Source organism: Equus przewalskii, chromosome 12 (assembly GCF_037783145.1).
Source record: "Equus przewalskii isolate Varuska chromosome 12, EquPr2, whole genome shotgun sequence".
In the NCBI taxonomy this organism is placed as follows: Eukaryota; Metazoa; Chordata; class Mammalia; order Perissodactyla; family Equidae; genus Equus; species Equus przewalskii.
Genome location: NC_091842.1, coordinates 25,727,897 through 25,743,240, shown reverse-complemented (window position 1 = coordinate 25,743,240; position 15,344 = coordinate 25,727,897). Strand labels below are relative to the sequence as shown.

Sequence of the window (15,344 nt, the reverse complement as noted above, 5' to 3'; positions counted from 1 at the left end):
AAATGAGACAATGTGATCTGTTTAGTTTAGTTTCGTTTTAAAGAAGAATACAAACCAGTAATGGATGTGAAAAAATTATTTGAAGAAAGCAAAGAATGATTGGAAAGAAGGTTCTTTGTTGATGCTATGTTGGTTTAAAACGCTAAGTATGCTCCTTTAGCCAGTCATAGGGATTTCAGAGTGAAGTGTAATGATTCCTATTTTGATGTTGATGTTTTCTTTGGAAATCCTCTGTTGAATCTGGAACTGTGTTTTCTGAAGAACTTTAAGAGATAGTGCCTAAATTTTAGGGATCCTTTGCTTAGAAAGTATCCATAAATCCTGTCCCTCTGTAACTGAGTTTATGTGCATATTCCTAGAAGAATTATCATAAGGGGTGCCATCCTACTCATCAGGGCTAAAACAAAATATTAAGTGCTTTGATTGTACAAGTAACAGCATGTTTAGACGTTTCACAGAAATGCAACAAAAGAAAAGAATGACTACTGTTCTCACTTTAATTGATTTGGAACCATTGAATAAAAAGTCCAAAATTCATTCACTTAACAAGCATTTGTTAACTGGCTACTAAGTTCTAGCCAGTGTTTTGGGTACTTGGGTGTAAAAAGGTGAACACAAGCATAAGGTCCACACACTCATGGAGCTTACAGGGGAGTTGGGGATGGGGACAGATAATAAATAAGCAGATAAATCAGATTTTGTTAAGTGCTGAAGAAAATAAGAATGATGTGATAGAAAGTGTCTGACTAGGATTCAGTCAAGGAAGACCTGTCTGAGGAGGTGACACTTAAGCTGAGCTTTAGATAAAAAGGAGGCAGCCATGCAAAGATAGGGGAGGAGCCCTCTAGGTTCAGGGACTAGTTAGTGCAAAACTAGCTGGATTGAGGTTGGCAGGTTCTGGGGAGTGAGAAGAAAGGGGTAGGGTGGACGGTGGGGGAGGACAGGGAAGGCCGGGGCAGTGATAGCCAGAGCCTAGTGAGCTAAGGGGAGAGTGAAAAGTGTCAGGGAAGTGGAGGCCGGGCTCAGAATAGGTAGGCAAAATAAGAAAAAGAAAAAGAAATCGATCCTCCTTTTTGATTAATTCTGTTGCCTTTCCTACAGTCTTATCACTTAGTACTTTGCAGGTACTGTTGGACTATTGTAATAAAAAAAAAGTCATCCTGCTGAAAATGAGGGAGAAGTCAGCTGTGGTCATCTGGGGCTTTTCTGGCAGATAAATCTTAAGCTACGTGTTCAGAATTCAGCAGAATGTTCAGTTGAGGGCACACCTTTTTCCTTACAGGATTTTGTTTTATGTGATGCTATTTAAAATTGCATAATAAATGCCCCAAATGTATTCTAGTTTATGAGTCCTCCTTTGCTTCCAGTTGTGTGTGAATTTAGAGTTGAAGGTTGGGCAAGTGATAATAATATGCCCCTTTTGGTCTACAAAGATGCCCATCAAGATCTAAGTTTGAAGTTATTTTTTGTAGGGAGGCAGGGTTTATGTTGCAATATTTCCACTCTTGTCTGGTCTGCCTGATGACTAATAACACTCAGCTGAGGTGTAGTTCAGTGCTAAAAGTTCACTCAGTGGATTATATTAGATAAATGACCATTGTGGGACCAATCCCACTATGTCGGCATCTTTTGGCTGGCACGTAACCAAGGGATGTAACCTACTTTTGCCTTCTGTTGGGGCCATTCTTCTCCAATAGTCAACTGCTTTTCAGCCTCACCTTGACCAGATTGTCCACTTGAAAGGCCCAATCAAGACGACTCCTTGATTTGGCCCTCTTGAGCCATGTCACAGTGGGCTCAGAAATAGAAAGAATATGCTGTTTTCTTCTTTTGAACTGCTCAACAGTGACTAGTGTGTTCTTTGAGTGAATTGGCCCTTTGAGCAAGGCGATAGAGAGACTTAAATGTTGCTTAGGCTGTTTGTAGTGAAGTCAGTATTAGAAATGCTAAATGAAACCTTTTAGTGTTGGGGAAAAATGAATCAGAAATTGAGAACTTGTCACCTGTTTTGGGTTCTAGTACTTAAGAAGCATGGGTAGATGGATCGTTAGAACTATCCTGAATAGAGCTTCCTAGGCAGTCCTGGGAGTAATAGAGGGGACGGAGTAGAGCCTGGTACTGAATTACTGAATTCTGGCTTGAATGCAAATAGGAGGTCTTTTAGTTAGCAAGCAGATGACTAAAGTGGACAGTTAGGGCCAGGCAAAAAATCAACTCCACCCTCCATACTATAGAGTAACTCAAAGAAATAGAGACTTAATGGTGAGATATATATGTATATATATCACTATATGTATTTGGCTTTGGCCTAGTTTAAAGAATGTGGACTTTGTATCCTAATACTGGACTTCAGATGCTCTAGCCAATGGGTTATTAAGCTGTCCACTATTCATCTTCATTTCAATGGTTTATTATAACTCAAGTATGAAAATATCCTGTAGGCTGAAATTTTATCAGCCAGTTTGGAGACTGGTGGCTCTTTTCCGAAAGGGGGTGGATGAGTAGGAGGGGACTTGAACACAGGGAGAAGCCATTGACTCCTACGTAGGCTACTAATAGTGTTTTGGGAAAGAATCTGAGTGTCTAAATGAATTGGGATTCTGGAATCTGAGCTGGCCTTTTAACCGAGGATACCAGTGGATTTGTTTCTTTTTTTTAATAATATTCTTTTTTATAATTTTTGTATTTTCTTTTTTTTTTCCTGCCTTTTCTCCCCAAATCCCCCCAGTACATTGTTGTATATCTCAGCTGTGGGTCCCTCCAGTTGTGGCATGTGGGATGCCGCCCCAACATGACCCAATGAATGGCACCATGTCTGTGCCCAGGATCCAAACTGGTGAAATCCTGGGCCTCCAAAGCGGAGCACGTAAACTCAACCACTTGGCCACGGGGCCGGGCCCCTGGATTTGTTTCTTTTTTTTTTTAAAGATTTTATTTTTTTCCTTTTTCTCCCCAAAGCCCCTCTGGTACATAGTTGTATATTCTTCGTTGTAGGTCCTTCTAGTTGTGGTATGTGGGACGCTGCCTCAGCGTGGTTTGATGAGCAGTGCCATGTCCGCGCCCAGGATTCGAACCAACGAAACACTGGGCCGCCTGCAGCGGAGCGCGCGAACTTAACCACTCGGCCGCGGGGCCAGCCCCCCTGGATTTGTTTCTTAAACTTCAGGGGCTTTTGGATGAACTCTTCTGAAAGATGGGCAACTTAGGAGGCCAGTTGATGCCACTTGCTATTGAAGTTACGGGTGTTTTGCATTGCCTTAGATGACTTAAAATTAATCTGATTTTGCTACTGTTTTGATATATGTGCTGCAGTAGGGAGAGTTCATTGTACACTGGCTGCCAGTTGTTTTGAGGTGAAGTGGTAACTCAGATTGAAACAAAGGTAATTACTTGGTAAGCCCTATTTCCTCAACTCGTGATAATTTACAGTTACCTCTTTGTGTCTATTTACAGATCTTGGTACCAGTGAACCAGGATCAGTTCTCCCTAAATGTTGGGACAGTGTCCTGAAGCTCTTTGCAGAATGGACCAGGATGGTTAATTGAGTTAGTGTCTTTTAATTCAAATCTGGTTTTACTAGTTTGTGTGTCTGTTTTTCTAGGTGATGGAGGGTCTGCCACCTTTTGGGGGAACAAGGAGATTAACACAGCACATGACCATTTAATTAATGAATGATTACAAACTAAAACTTAGCATATTAACTTAGCGAAGTAATGAGAGAAAAGGTTGAAAGTGGTTCAAACTCAAATTCTTTGAAGTTGTGATACACTGAAAGGAGAAAATGTCAAAGTATCTTCTTTAAGATGTGCGCAGGAGCCGGCCCCGTGGCTGAGGGTTAGGTTTGCGCACTCCACTTCGGTGGCCCAGGGTTTCGCCACTTTGGATCCTGGGTGCAGACATGGCACTGCTCATCGGGTCATCTTGGGGCAGCGTCCCATATGGCACAACCAGAGGCACTCACAACTAGAATATACAACTTTGTGGGGGGGCGGGGGGTGCTTTGGGGAGAAGAAGAAAGAAAAAAAGTGAGCTAATGAGACCCTATTTAAATACCATACATCAGAATAGGGAAGCTCACTATGTCAGTCTTGAGGTGGTGATTAGCCCTTGTTGTGGCAAAATAAACTACCTATGGTCAGCACCCTGATACCAACCTGATTGCACAGATAGGCAAGCATCATGTTGATGACTCCTCCTAACTTCCTGAGGGCTTGGCCTTGCTCAGGAGTGTCCTTTGAGCTGTGCTGTGTTGTTGGGTTTCGGGCTGAATTGCAGCATGGAAGCTTAGGTTGCATAGCATTGGGAAGTGTCAATTCATGTTCTGTTTTGCCCTGCTCTACTGGAAGGCTCGGCCTCAGGACCTGGTGACTGGAAATAATTCTGTCACTCAGGCCTGAAGATCCGGACCAGATATGATAACTGATCGAGGATCTTGGATAGCAACCCTGCATAGTGTAGTACTTCTCATTTTGAGGGAATGTTTAGCATCTTTTGTAGCCACTCCCCAATCTCTGCCTGTCAGTCTAGGAGACTGTGTGTTGGAAAGACTTGCCCCCTTATTTTCTTATTAGATTGCTTCCACCCTATCAAGACAGCAGACTTGCCTATAACTTTTAGCTCTTGCTGGTTGATGAAAGGTTTAGACTCTGCAGTGTTTGCCTAAAGTGGGTTGGTGCGTGACCTATAATTTTAATTCTGAACAAGACTCAAGTCATATCATTTACTGTATTGAATGCAGTTATTTCCTCTTCCTCCAGTTTGGGAAGAAGCAGGGAAAAAACCCTCAAAGAACCTTAGAATATCTGGTGTCATATTTTCTCCAACTGGGCTGTGTGGATCCCTCTCAGGGGTCATTGCTGGAGTATGCTTGAGGTAGGGATGAGGGACTTTTGCTGTCTTCCTTCCGTTTCACCCTACTGTGCTTCACTCTGCGAAAGTTACTGTAATATTCTGTTATATTGGGCTTTCTCATAAGATTTCAGCCGAACACAATGTTCTGAGGCTGTAAACAAGTTAAAAGGAGTGATTTAGTAGAGAAATGGAAATCTAGAATGGTTAGTAAACTTGCTTAAAGTTATAGAGCAAGGAACTGGCAGCTACAGGACTAGAATCAGGCCTTCTCTGCACTAATTTTGTTTTCTCATTTACGCTGCCTCAAATGCGTCATTGTAGGCACTCATTAGAATTTGTTTAATTGAATCTTTGGTGTTTGGTCTTCTATATTGCTAATTCTTTACTCAAACATGTTGTTACAAATTACTGTTCTTTCAGAGAAGACTCGTCATAACCGGCTTTGAAGCATATTGAAGCGAAGTTATTAATGGGTTATGATACTATTTAATAGCTGGCCTTTTCTCCTCAGAATATTTCTGAAGGTGGTGATAGTACTTTGAAATAGAAGTTGAGGTTTTATCACTCTAAGTTCTTAACATAAACTAGTGGGCATACTGTAGAGAATACCACTGCAGAATGCTGAACCCGAATGCTTCCTTTTCCCAGTGACTTTCCCTGGAATCTGAACAGGAAAACCCAGGTATAGCCATTGACAAAACAGCTTTAGAACAGCTCTGTGGAAATAACTACGATGGCTACATTCCTTTTCTTTTTTAATCTATGACGGGAATGTGTTTTCAGTTAAACGCTTGCTTCATATCTACTTGATGGCTACCTAGTGGCTGCTCTTTAGACAGGAGGAGAAGGTTAGGAATACCCCTGCAGTGAGAGTGCTGGGACTCTAGTAGCTTGGGTCCTAGATGGCAGGATCATGGACATGCTGGAGGTCCCAGGCCCACAGAGGAGGCATTTTTCCTAGTTGTGGTGACCTTTTCTTTCTTCTAAGTGAGTGAAATTCAAGAGGGAGGGAGCAGTGGTATAGTGAATGCTCTGTGTCCATTTTTAAGAATGTTTCCATGGTTCTTTTTCTCCTAGTGAGTTATTTTTTCTTTGAAATAACTAGTCACTTGTCCAGTCATTTACTCAAAACTGTTCGTTATAGCTGATGCCTATGGTAAGGAGAATTTTGCTTAGGGGTTTCCTACATTTTGTGACAGAGAAAAATCTAAAGACCTTTCTAGAGGTATTTAGATAAGTGGGTTCAATTGTGGGTGAGGAGGACGTGTAAGGGCAGGGTGGTGGTGGTGATATTGTGAACTGGGTGTACAGGGTGAAGAGAAATGCCCATCAGTGATCCAGCTGGGAAAAGGTGGAAAATGCTAACAATGGCACTTGCTGAGAGAAGAGCAGCTATGGAAGGAGCACATCCACAAGATTGTCCAACTCCAGGGAATACCATTCCCAAGGGGAGGGTCGGGGCCTGTAGAGTTGGGTAATGAGTGGCCCTGACCACAGGTGGTGTCTCCTCTGAACGGAAAGTGATGGGGAGGAATGAGTACAGGGAAGCATTGGCTGATTGGACCTCATCAGTCTTCAAGATTGACTAGTTGGTCAGAATTGACTGCTTATGGAGTACTGGCCTAACTTTTTTGAGATTTCTGTCTCTTTTGACTTTATTTTTGACAAATCAGAAGTTGGTAAACAAGAGGGAATGTAATGTCCCTGAGTCCATTAGACTTTGGGTTAAAGTACATAGTGAAGTGAACAGTAGGTGGTGTCTGTTGTTGTTTAACAATATTTACTATTCAAAAGGAATAGTTTCATGTAAACTATTGAGGTAATTCGTGACTCTCTCATGGGGACTATAATAAATGTGAAATAAATCACAACTGAAATTATTAATGAAAGAAAATCTTGTGTGTGTGTGTGTGTGTGTGTGTGTGAGGAAGATTGACCCTGAGTTAATATCTGTTGCCGACCTTCCTCTTTTTGCTTGAGGAAGATTGTTGCTGAGCTAACATCTATGCCAGTCTTCCTCTATTTTGTGTGGGATGTTACCACAGCATGGCTTGACCAGTGCTGCTAGGTCTGTACCCAGGATCCAAACCTGTCAACTCCAGGCTACTGAAGCTGAGTGCATGAACTTAACCACTGCGCCACTGGGCCAGCCCCAATAAAATCATTTTTGACTTCACATTTCTGCAACATTTCATGTTCTCTTTAGCAGGTCAGATTAGTTCTTTAGTCTTTCTTCTTTTAAAAGAAATTTTATTCTACTGAGTGATATGTCCATAAGGCCAGATTTCCTACTAGTGCTGAAAATGGCAAACAGTGCTCTGAACTGGTAACAGCTGTAGATTTAATGATTAGATCAAGCAGGGACATGGCTTCCAAGCATCAGTTAAGTTGGTTTTAACGTGCACCTCTTTTCCTGAGGTTATTAATTATGCCATTCCAACAACAATTCTCTGACACCAACTGAGTGTCCAACAATTCGATTCTGACACGAACTGCCTAGAGTTAGTGCAGACCCCACGAGTTAATGACTCAGTCTCACAGGACTGCCCACTTCAGATGCCAGCCAGAAGTATCAGGTAGCATTATAAAGGATACAACTCAGGAACAGCCAAATAGAAGAGATGTATAGGGCAAGATATGAATTGGGGCCACAGAGCTTCCATGTGCCCTCTGGGCATGTTACCAGCCTCCCAGCACAATGATGTGTTCACCAACCCGGACTCCCTTAGCCTTAAGTTTCGGTTGAGGTTTCATTATGTAGGTGTAATTGATTAAATTATTGGCCATTGGTGATTACGTTCCAGCCACGCTTCCCTCCCCTCTGGTCTGGAGGTGGGGCTGAAAGTCCCAACCTTCTAATCGTGTTTGGTTTTTCTGGCTTAGCCACCCCTCTCTTGAAACTATCTAAGGGCTCCCCCGAGTCACCTCGTTAGCATAAACACAGGTGTGGTCCAAAGGGACATTTTTTTTTATTTATTTATTTTATTTTTTTATTTTTAAAGATTTTATTTTTTTCCTTTTTCTTCCCAAAGCCCCCCGGTACATAGTTGTATATTCTTCGTTGCGGGTCCTTCTAGTTGTGGCATGTGGGATGCTGCCTCAGCGTGGTCTGATGAGTAGTGCCATGTCCGCGCCCAGGATTCGAACCAACGAAACACTGGGCCGCCTGCAGCGGAGCGCGCGAACTTAACCACTCAGCCACGGGGCCAGCCCCCAAAGACATTTTATGGATAACAAAAGACACTCCTATCAGTAAGGAAATTCCCAGGGTTTTAGAAACTCTGGCAGGAACCCAGGACAAAGACTGAATACATTTTTTATTATACCACATTAATACTCCAGTTTTGTATCCCATAAGTAGTAGTGGAATGAGGCTACCTAAAGTTGATTTAGATGATAAGTAACAACGTACATTTACTGTTAATTTGATTTTTTTTTTTGTCAAGAAAGTACAAATTGAGTACCTTAAGATTCCAAGGAGTAAACTCCTCCCTCAATTAATATGAAATGGCATTCCCAGAATGTGTTAGAGATTCTTGAACTGTGCAGTGCACTAGCTCTAGACCCTCCTTAATGGAAGAAATGAGCTCGTTTAATAAGAAATCAGATACACAAAATTCATGTTTCCTTTCAGTGTGACTTTAGAAAGGTTTGATGGACATAATCTATTGGTTAAGAGCCTTGGCCTAGAGTCAGACAGACTGGGTTTTGAGTCTGAAATTTACCACCTACTTGCTACTAGACCTTGGATGAGCTGCTTAACATCTCTTAAGCCTCATTTCCCTCATGTATAAAGTGAGGATGATCACAGTAAATAGTTGTGAGCATTCAATAAGACAGTGCCTTTGAAGGACATGGCAGAGTGCCTGGCATATAAATAAACATTTAATAACATTAGCTCTTATTAGCTACATGCATACATAGCTAAGCTCACCTGGATTGGCAACTCCCAAGGAGCCAGGAAACATTTCATTTTACCACCTCTTATAGGGGACATAAGTGACAATATACAAAACACTGCTAGGCACACACTAGACACAAGTTATTTATTACCTGAAAATAAAACCTGCCCTCTGGATATCTGGTAAGTACAGGAGTGACTCTGTAGTGGAAACGTCCAGCCTGTTTCCAAAGATGGCCTAAAACCCAGAAATGGAAAATCTTCCTCCTGAAACCCTATAAAGCCTTCATGAGTCTAGCACTGGGGATGGGGCCTCAGTGGCTAGGATACTGTTGGATCAAAGAATGGGAAACTGATCCAGGAGACATTTTCATCTTTGGCAATATGCCTCGAGCTTCACTGAGTTGGGCAAAACCACATGAGACTTTGAGAAGGAAACAACAGATTTATTTCAGCTGGTCCAGACGGTCTTTGAGAGAGTCATCTGGCAAGTACCTTGTTGTGTGTGTTGCTTTTCAGAGAAAGTGAAAAGTCCAAATCCACAGGCAAAGGGTTTACCAACTGTTTAAGGTTCACTTGTTGGTGAGCTCCCCTGAGGCCAGGCTTTTAATTTGCCTTGTAGCTCACGCATATGGAGATTTTACTCTACTGGGACCACCGCTAGACTAAGTCCTAGACTCTGCCACCAGTTATTGTGTATCTTTGTGCAAGTTACAGCTTCTCTTTGAGTCACTTTGCTTAACTGTGGTATAAAGGATTTGTGACTAAATCACTTTCTCAAAGTGTGACTTTGGTCACATTTTTAATATATGTTCTGCTAAAACAAGCGCTTGAGTGTGTTTTTGCACTATTGATGGTACATGAGATGATTTTTGGTGGTACATGGATGGATACTTTTCATTTACTAGTTCTATGTTTTAATGTGTTTTAATGAAAACTAGTGTAGCAGACCTATGACTTCATGGATAGTATTGCGTGGGATGATATTAAAGTGGATGTGATTTTTTTAAGCTCTTTAAAAAAATATTAGGTGAACAGTAGTTGGGATGTTAAATGGACATGAAAGATCATAAAGGTTACATGGGAATGAGTGAAGTTTGTAAGTTCTAAGGCTGTTATTCTAGTGCAGTGCCACACCTTCATGAAGTCTTGGTGGTGATGTTACACAGTAAAGCAGGTCCAGGTTTGAATGGATTTAAAGACTTGCCTTACTCAAGAAAATTGACAAATTTCTATTTCTGCATTCATGGCAAAAAACTCTTAAGTAGGTTGTGTAGAGTTTAAAATATCATAGACATTAGTAATGGTGGCTTTTTTTTTAAAAGCGAAAAATGAATAATATTGCTGCTTCTTTCACCTTTAGCAGCTTCCCCGCAGCCTGGGTTGATCTTTAGTTCCTTTCACTCTCTAGTCTTGGGATTCCCCATGGTAGGAGTTGGGGTTCTGACTTGTTCTGTTGAGGAAGGAGAAAAAGCCAGCCCCCTCTCATGAACACATGCCAGTGCATCTTCTCTAGGTTGTGGAAAGCTCATCCTCTGTCCCATCCTAATGACCTGTATGTTACTTCTTGCTGGTAACTGCTTTAATGGTACAGTGTGACATGTGCCCTAAAATGAAGTTAAACACCACAACAGGCTTTGTTTAACATTTCATTTCACTTTCTGTCATACTGCTCATAACATAGGGGGCGCTTGAGAAGTAAAACGAGCAGTGACAGAAATGAAACAAACTATTGTGGGAGGTGCTTTCTTTTTAAGTAAAACCCCAGAATAAAACTGAAATCTCGATTGTATGATAGGAGCCAAGAAAACTGCTTTCAGATGTAGTCTATGGTTTCTTGAGTTTTTTTTTTTTAAACCTTAATTACCTGTGTTCCCTTGACATTTTGTGTGTATCTTAATCGTGTCACTTTTCATTATCTACATTTGGTTGTTGGCCTGTGTTCTGCAAGTGATTTTGTTCTATAATTACCTCAGCATAAAGGGCCGTGCGTCTGGTATAATGCCTTGTAATAAATTGTTGAATGTTTCAAAGTATAGTTTTAAAAAATTGCTGTAAAGATGGTTCCAAGTCTATTATCTGTCTGCACCATGTGTTATGTAGTCAAGATTAGATTAAAATAGAGCAAAATGGTGAGAATGGTGTGGCCCAGGGTTTTTCTCCTCTTTTGTTCATTTAACACAAAATTATACATGATTTCATAATGAGAAAATCTCAGATGCTTCCCAGCTGAGGTGGAATCTAATGTTCCAAGCCATAAACCCTCCTACTTTGTAAATTTTGGTTTTCTCATTCATACTGTCTTGTCTCCTGAGAGAGAAGTGGTGACCTGTGTTACTTGGGACATTGGGAAAGGGAGAAACCCTTTACTTAAAGGCTTTATTTTGCAGGATTAAAAATCCCTTTCCCCACTAAAATCTGTTTCTTGACATGCATGACATTTGTCCTTTGCACAGATTCACAAGAGTAGCTTACTCAGGGTAGATGTCAGCTTCCTGAAACAGAGTCCATTTCCCTTGGTGCAGAGGTTAGCCATTATTATAGGATAATTGCTGGTGAGTCTAGAGAAATTCTGAAAGGAGATGGCCAGCGGTTGTGACATTTGCCTTTGGTCTATAGATAGGATTTGCAAAGCTCGAGTGAAGTTGTTTGTTTCCTCCTCTTCTTGGGAAATTGCCGATGGATCAATGAGTCTTGCTTAAGATCTCTTGTGGGCGGGGGAAGTTGGGCTTTTAAAGGTGAGAGCCACATGAAAGATTATACTTTGCTAATCATACAAATAATTATCTCCATAGAGGTGTAATCTCCATAGAAGTATAAGCATTCAAGACCACACATTTAAAAGAATAAAATATAATTTAGAGTCAGAATGAAAGATCTACAAACATAGTGGTGGAGTTCAAAACCTTTTCAGGCCATTCTTACATGTTACCAGCGCCAGTTACCCTGGACTTCTCATTGTTGACTAACCTTTTAATTCATCTGGAGTCTCTTCACTTCTAAAATAAAGCACTTTCAGGATTTTGGAAACTTGAATTTTCATGGTAACTTCAAGTAAAAAAATAAAACTGTGTAGTAGTCAAAGCCTTTCTTTAACTCTTGACTTTAAGCCTCCCTAGTCAAAGAACCAGAATTGCTTAATTTATCAGAGCATTTGCTTTTCTAGTTTACAGCTCACAGCCATTGCTTGGCCTAGCAGAAAGAGATAATAAAAAGTTATGCAACAGGTAAAAATCTTTCCAGTTGCCTTTTCCCCATTTGGGAGGAGACAGTTTTTCCTTCCCTTGGAGCACTTTGGTCTAAGCTACGTCCTCTTTCTGATTTGTAGCTTTACTATTTGCATACAGTGCTTAAATTGACTCACTCTACCCCAAGTTCTGAAGGTCTCCAGCATTTAGTACTTCTGACTCAGTCCGCTTAAGCAAAAGAGCTTTTGATTACAATAGTAACTTAACAGAATAAACCTTTTAAAAACATTTTTAATAGTACTTAAGGTTTCCAAACAGATCAAGATGTTTTCTAACAAGAATCAGACTATAGTTTTCAAGTTAGACATATATGAGCAAGGAACCAGCCTTCCCAGATGGAATGTTGATCATTCATAGGGGACTTCTGAAACTCAAAACTAGTCTTGTAAGCTAGAAAAATTTGACCTCCAAATTTGATGCTCTCACCATTGTATTCAAAGTGAAGTATGTGTAGTCTGCATTTCTTAAGGGCTGACCCTAGGATTGGATACATGGTGTTTCAGAAAAAAAATATGTTTACATGTGCCAGTTATTCATTCCAATAAATTTGAGTGCCTATTGTGGATATTGTTCTTAAGGACCTTATGGTATGCTAGGAAAACAGACGTAAGAGCAAGTAGAAAATGTTGTAAAATAAGTGCTAAGAAATATCAGTGCTCTAGGTCAACTTGAGTCAGGAGAGTAGTCCTGTGGGAAGTGAAATCTTAGTTAGGCTTGAAAAACCAAGACTAGTGAGTGAGGAGGCATTCCAAGCAGAGGTAACAATATGTGTAAAACTACAGGTGCACGAGAGGCCATGACCTCTTGGGTATGGCAGGTGTTTCAGTATGCCTGAGGGACGTGGAATGAGAGGGGAAGGACAGTAGTTGGGGCGAAATTCAGAATGGCCTTGTATGCCTTGTTGAATTTGGATTTTCCTTTGTAGGTGAAGGGGAACTATTAAATAATTTTGAGTAGGGACATGGCATGCTCATACAGAGTGTGTGTGTGTGTGTGTGTGTGTTTGCGTTTGCGTGTGCGCATGCACGTGCGTGTTAGAAAGATCACTCCAGTGGCAGTATGGGAAGAGATATTGGAGGGAGCCATCCCAGAAGTAGGTAAACTATTTGTGAGAGTACTGCAATAAAGATGGCAGGGGCTTGAACTGTAGAATTACTGAGGAGGGGTAAAGATTCAGGAGTTAGAATTTACAAAGTTTGGCTTAATCTGACAAAAGTTTATTGCTTGCATGTCCTACGTAGGTCAGTAGGCTGAGGGTCCTCTGCGCCATACAGTCACTCAGAGACCCAGGCTGATGTAGATCTTGCTCTCGTGTACTGCACCACCTGTACTGTCTTGGTCACCATGTCAGGGGAAGAGAGATGGCTGAGATGTCATGTGCCAGCTCTGTGCTTGGGCTTGGAAATGATAAGTTTCACATCTGCCTACAGCTCATTGTGTCAGTTCTGCCTACAGCCCATTGGCCAGAAATAGACACATTTCCCCACTGAACTGAAAAGAAACTGGGAAACTGGGGAGCAGATGGAGTGTTTGGTGAGCTTCTCTGTCTGTGTCACAGTGTAGGGACTTGAGTAAAGTGATTTGTTTCTGAGCTTATTTTCTCATCTGTAAAATAGGGATATATCAATAATAGCAACCTCGTAGGGTAGCTTCAGGTATTAACTGCTGTCACGTTTATAAAATGCTTAGCATTGTGTCAGGCGCAATAAAGATATTGGAGGGAACCTTTAAGTTTTATCTTGAGATTTTCTTACTGTGGGTCATACCTAATTAGTAGGTTATAACTAACAAAAACAAAATTTAAAAAAAGTAGCATAAATTAGAGTGCATCATAGAAGCAAGGGTAAATATTGCTTCATGAAACTTGAGGTATACGTGTATTTATATATGCACATTTGGTAAGGATGCAAGATGTATTTCTCACTGAATGTTGCAGGTAACGTTTGAAAGACACTGGTGTAGTCCAATCTCTTATTTCACAGTGATTGAAAGATTTATGCATACCAAACAAAAAAAGTACTCTATTGTAATAGGCCTGTTTGGAAGAGGCAATTTAAACTTCCAAATTTTAAAAAGTGGATTTGAAAAGCCTTATCCGTAATTTTGAGAAAGAGTAAAACATTAGCTTTTCTACTTGATAGCTATGTGCCCTTAAGCAAGTTACTTAGACTTTCTGTACCTCAATTTTCTCATCTATAAAGTGATGATGATAATACCTGCCTCATAGGACATTATTGTTGGATTGTTGGATTAGTTGATATAAGTAAAAATATTTGGAAAAGGATGGCTGGTACATAGTAAACCTTATGTTAGTATTTGTGGACATTATTATGTGAGACTGGCTAGTACTGTGCTTGCAGGTAGATTTTGCAGTGTACTACGTGAAGAGTAGGTGCTTACTTTTCGTTTGATTTTTTCTTTTCTTTCTTTCTTTTTTTTTTGGTGAGGAAGATTGGCCCTGAGCTAACACCTAGTTGCCAATCTTCCTCTTTTTGCTCAAGGAAGATGGTCATTGAGCTAACATCTATGCCAATGTTCCTCTATTTAATGTGGGATGCTGCCACAGCATGGCTTGATGAGTGGTGTGTGTCTGTGCCCAGGGCACTGAAATGGAGTGCACAAACTTAACCACTACGGCACCGGGCCGGCCCTTCATTTGATTCTTTAGAAAGTGTTTGTTAGGTGCCAGTTAGTCCTTTTCACATTACCATGCACACACTCTGCCTTCTTGCAACTTGTAATTTAAGATGCTGTCACTAAATCAGTAACATCCTTTCTCTTCTTTGTACTTGTCATTTTTGACATCTGCTTGGGAGCCATGAATGTTTATGTTCCATAGAAGTAAATAAGGTATAATGCACTCAAGCCTTGAATGCATAATGGAAATAATAAATTGTCTATTATAACAAAGTGTCACAATAGACAATTTTTAAAAAATTCAGTCAGAAGAACTTACTAGGGGAGAAATTAATGAAATATTTTTCTTTCTGGTTTTTAAACAACTTTTTGGCCTGCAAGAAACAAGTATCAAAGTTGTTTTTTAGATCGTTAGGTTGACTTCTCTTGCAGTGAATAGTTGATGTCAGCAAATTGATGTGTAGTGAGAAACATGCTGTGCCCTTGGCGGAGCAGTGGTGGATAATGACTTCCATTTGGATAAGCCCATTGGTGATACTAAGTAGTACCCTGGGTGACTAGGAGTTAATCCCGGCTGCCTGACAGAAGTGGATTTGTTATATAATTTATGGTACCCAGAAGCCCTTTGGAGAGGTCTTTATTATCTTATTATCATGACAGTATCCATCTAGGCCTGAAGATTAATTTTTGTTGTTCTCGTCTAGTTC

The 15,344-nt window shown here is 40.7% G+C and overlaps 1 protein-coding gene across 9 annotated transcripts in view; it reads left to right on the top strand.

Moving 5' to 3' along the window:
• The window catches only part of DCUN1D3 (defective in cullin neddylation 1 domain containing 3), a 38,549-nt gene that overhangs the window by 1,971 nt on the left and 21,234 nt on the right, over positions 1 to 15,344 (top strand). The window contains exon 1 of one of the 9 annotated variants that reach the window (XM_008532248.2): positions 3,459 to 3,545. The exons of the other annotated variants lie outside the window; for them this stretch is intronic. The gene's annotated coding sequence lies outside the window, so the exon portion shown is untranslated. Of the gene's footprint in view, positions 1 to 3,458; positions 3,546 to 15,344 lie in introns of those variants that run through there. 9 annotated transcript variants of the gene reach the window in all.